This window comes from Marmota marmota, unplaced genomic scaffold (assembly GCF_001458135.2).
Source record: "Marmota marmota marmota unplaced genomic scaffold, marMar, whole genome shotgun sequence".
NCBI classification, from domain to species: domain Eukaryota; kingdom Metazoa; phylum Chordata; class Mammalia; order Rodentia; family Sciuridae; genus Marmota; species Marmota marmota.
The window spans coordinates 1915467-1919823 of record NW_026000026.1 but is presented as its reverse complement, the minus strand read 5'-3'; the positions used below and the strand labels follow the sequence as shown (position 1 = coordinate 1919823).

The following is a 4357-nucleotide window of genomic DNA, read 5'->3' as shown; positions in this document are numbered from 1 at the left end:
GCTGGAGGGGTGACCACAGTGTCGGCTCCGGGCTCTGTGACAACACTGAGGTCAGCAGCTTGGGCTGAGGGTTCACTCTGGTGGAGTCCTTGGTGGACTGGCCTGTGGCCGTGGACCTGTGGAGGGGGCACCTGGGGGAGAAAGTCTGCTCCTGCCCGGGGGCCAGGTCCCCGCCCTCCCAAGGGCGCCTGACCTCACTTCCTGCTCGGCCCCCTCCTCGGGCTGGCCCCTCCAGCAGCACCAGGGTCTGGGGCCAGGCCTCCCTCACTGGTCTTCAGGGGACGTGATCTAAACCTCTGGAGTCTCACAGAGACGCCTCGCTCAGAGGCTGGACAGGAGTCACGGGGAGCCGAGGTCTGCCCAGGAGCCTGGAGACCACGCAGCAGGGCTGCCCCAGGGTCTGCCTGGTGCCGGGAGACGGCTGAGGTTTTGGGGGCCAGACGCACCACGGGCTGGCCTGGCACTGCCCTGGGACTGCTGGACTTGTCCAGGCCAGCTTCCACTAGTGGCCACCTTGGCACCTCAGCCTGAGAGTGAGCCTCACCTCCCAGCTCCTCCATTAAGGGCACAAACCCAGAAGAGAGAAATTCTGACCAGCACGGTGTTCTGAGAGTAAAACGGTGGCGTCTTGAAATTGGAGTGGACCTGTTGCCCCTGATCGGGCTCAGGTGTGCAGTGCAGACCTCAGCCACAAAGGGGTCATTGGAGCCAGTCCCCCTGAGCGCTGGCCCGTCTGAGCGCTGGCCCCTCTGAGCGCTGGACCCTCTGAGTGCCAGCCCCTCTGAGCTGCAGGGCCAGGGGTCAGATCTCCCATCCCCACCCAATTTTGACTCCCTCCCTGACCCTCCCACCAGGCCAGAATCCACTTCTGGGGACAGCTGTGGCCTCATTATGAGCAGGGGTGAGGGACCCAGGCCCAGCCCAGGGAGCAGGCCTGACAGAAGGCAGAGCATAGGCCCCTGTCCTCTGGGAGGGGTGGTCCCCGTGTGGGGACACAGGAAGATTCCTAGGCCCGGGGTCACCTCTCCACAGTCCTGGGATGCTCCAGACCTGGCCCACCAAGCTGCAGGCAGGGGGAGGTGGCCATGGGTCCAGCGAGGACACTGCAGCAGACCCAGCCCCACCCTGGCCCCCCACTGGCCAATGCCGGCCTGGGTGGGTGCCAGAGCCTTCTGGGCCTCAGTTTCCTGACTGCTCCTCCTGACGGTGGGTGGGGAGGTGGATGGGCCTCGGGGGCGGCTGCTGGGCAGCACGCCTGGCTCGTGACTCCCTCGCAGCCTGCTCTGATGGGAAGACGCTGCCCACTGAGCCCCGGCCCCGGCCCTGCCACCCCGGCCCCAGGACCGCAGGATCCCACCCACAGACAGAGGAGGCACGAACCCGGCCTGCAAGTTCCTCCTGGGGAAAGAGCCTCAGAGCCCACAGCTCTGAGTTCTGAAGCCAAATCCTGCCTGTCTGCTGCAGAGGACTGAGCTTCGGGAACTGAAACGTCGTGCCAAGAGCCGGGCATCCTGGGAGGCTTCCAAACGGGAGACGACAAAGGGGGACGGGGTAGCCAGGGCCGCTGCCCTGTGCTCATCACAGGGAGGGTCCCCGAGCTCCCGCTGGGCAGAGGACCAGCAAGAGGGCCTTACCACCCCTAAGTGCCCTGGTCACTGAGCCCAGGCTGGGCACAGCCCCTAACTGCCCTTGAACAAGGGCTGTGCCGGGGAGTGGCCAGAGGACCCCGCCCTCGTTAGGACCCCAGCTGGAGGGGATGAGGCAACAAAGGCGGCAGAGGCGGCTCAGCCGGGGCAGTGGGGGAGCGGTCTCCTTGTCCCTGCTCCAGGCAGGAGAGCTGCAGTGTGGGGCAGGCCTCCCGGGACAAGCCCCACTGGGAGACGTGGAGAAGGAAGCTGGGGCAGATGACTGGCCACGCTGCCCTGCGGCTCTTCCCCGTGGGGCCTGCCTGAGCTGGGACCAGGGCCCTCCAGGGAGGAGACACTGCCGGGCAGTGCAGGCTCAGGGCCACTGCAGGACCCCCGAGCCCATGCGAGGCCTGACCACTGCAGCTGGGGCCTGGGTGAGGGCTCCTGGAGAACACGCTGTCCCCTGCAGTCCCCTCAGGCTGAGGCCTGCTCTGGGAGCAAGGGCGCGTTCCCTCAGGGCCGCTAGGTGAGGCCGGAGGGGAGCCACTGGCTGGCCCTGACGTTGTTACCAGCAATGGAGGGGGAAAGCGAGGGGGGGCTTGGCATTGTCACCTGGCAGGGTCCTCCTGCTCTGCGGCCCACAGGAGCCAGAGCAGGGGCCGCATGGGCCCTTCCTGCTCAGACACACTTTGTGGGGAGCCCCTGCTGCACCACTGAGAGCTGTGTGACCATGGGCAGGTTGCCCAACCTCTCTGGGTTTCCTTAACCGAATCAGGCTCTAAGGACACTTCACCAGACAATGAAGGTGGGGCTGCTCCCCGAGCAGGTGCCAGCGTGGCACCTCGAAGGCCACTGGGCTTCTTGGACGCCGTGAGGCAGGACACTGAGCAGGTTCTCCCTGGACCTGGCTGTGCCTCACGCGCCCCCCCACCCCCAGCCCTCTGGCTGCTAAGGGGCCTCCCGTGGGTGGACAGTGGTCTCTGCTTCGAGCCGGGACTGTGCTCCAAGGGCCTCGGAGAAGCTGGGACCCCCTGCACTGGGGACCCCGTGCCCTTGGGTTCTGGCTCCTCCCAGGCGGAGACCCCTTGGGGAGGCCCCGGAGACCTCCTCCCGGACACCAGCCTTTGCTTGCCATGGGCTGAGAGGTTCTCCCTGCACCCAGAAACCTGAACATTTAGGAAGGTGACTGAGAGGGTCCTAAGCAGGTGTCCACCAGGCCCTTCTCTGGGAAGCCACATGACTTAAATAGGCCCCTCCTGCGAACAGCACCAGGTACTGGGAGTCAGACTCGGGCAGGTCCTAAGTCATCTGGCCCCCATGTGGCTACAGAGGAGGCTAGGAAACAATGAAGAGTTCAGAAGGTGCTGGAGAGCCAGGAAGCCTGACCAATGTCCGCAACACTGACCCTGGCAGCTTGAACAAAGAGAGGGCCTCATATACAGAGGCTGAAAGGTCCTGGGAAGCATGACTTCAGGCATGGCTGTATCCAGGTTCCAACAGCATCACTAGGGCCCCTCTTCAGCCACACTTCCTCTGGACTGCTTTGTTCCCAAGCTGCGTGTGGCAGTCCCTACACACAAACCACCCCACCCACCCCAACACCTGCAGGCTCCTATGGTCACAATGTGCAGGACAGAGGCAGAAACACCAGAATTGAGTCCTGAATGGCTGCTTGGGCCAGGTGCCCACTTCTGAGCAGGCACTGAGATGGGGCCACAGGGGTCTAGAACAGGGATCTGCAGCCATTTTCTATGAAGGGCCAGAGGGTGGCCATACCGCCTCTGTCCTGGCTACTCGGCTCGACCCACGGCAGGAAAGGAGACAGACGAAAGTACTAGACAGGATCTGTACCAACAAACCTATTCCCCAAGCGGCACGGGTGCGTCTGGCCCTCTGGCTTGTCCCCCTGGCTGACCACAGCCCCTGGGAAGCTCAGGCCGACAGGCCAGGACCCAGGACCGAGGTAGGTGGTCGTGGCTTTGCTCCTGCAGGACCCCTGAGGTCCCAGGCCCTAGGGAGCTCTCTGTGTCCTGTGCTCAAACTGCACAGTGCCAGGCCACCGCGTGCATTCAAAGGCCCGGGCAGAACAAACGCAGCCTCTGCTTCAAACGTCAGTACCCATCTCAGCTCGAGGCCAGTGGCAGACACGCTCACACACTCACGGGCACACTCACAGGCCCACACGCCACACTGTCTCCCTTGCTCAGGGGGCCTGGCAGGAGGGGCTGCAGCCCTCCCTGATGTGATAGGAGGAGGGGCCGTGGCCCCACGTTTGGTCACCTGCCTGTCCACAATGGACAACCCCAAGCCCAAACCCATGGCAGGACATAGGGGAGGAGCCCAGAGATGATTCTGATTCCAGAAGCCTCTCACACCTGCCACCCATCACCACCTTCTCCCACCTGTGAGCACAACACGCTGTCCCATGCCCTCCCACTGTGTCTGCACTGGTCTCTGCACCCACAGGAAAGGCTGGGCAGGGCCTGAGGCGGGGCCTGGCCCCTGTGTGGGCGGGGCTTGCTGGGTCTGCATCTGTGCTCAGGAGGCGGGGCCTGGCCCCTGTGTGGGCGGGGCTTGCTGCGTCTCCATCTGTGCACCAGGAGCCAAGGCACCGCAGGCCCGCTGGAGCCCTGCAACCCTCCCTCGATGCCCCACGTACCTCCCACCCCCCCACCCCCACCCCGTCTCCCTGGCCTCGAAGCGGTGGCCCAGGCCACCTCCCCGGCTGT

At 64.7% G+C, this 4357-nt stretch overlaps 1 protein-coding gene across 1 annotated transcript in view; it reads left to right on the top strand.

Moving 5' to 3' along the window:
* Positions 1-4357, top strand: part of Cdh4 (cadherin 4) — a 251233-nt gene that overhangs the window by 226144 nt on the left and 20732 nt on the right. The window lies entirely within an intron of this gene.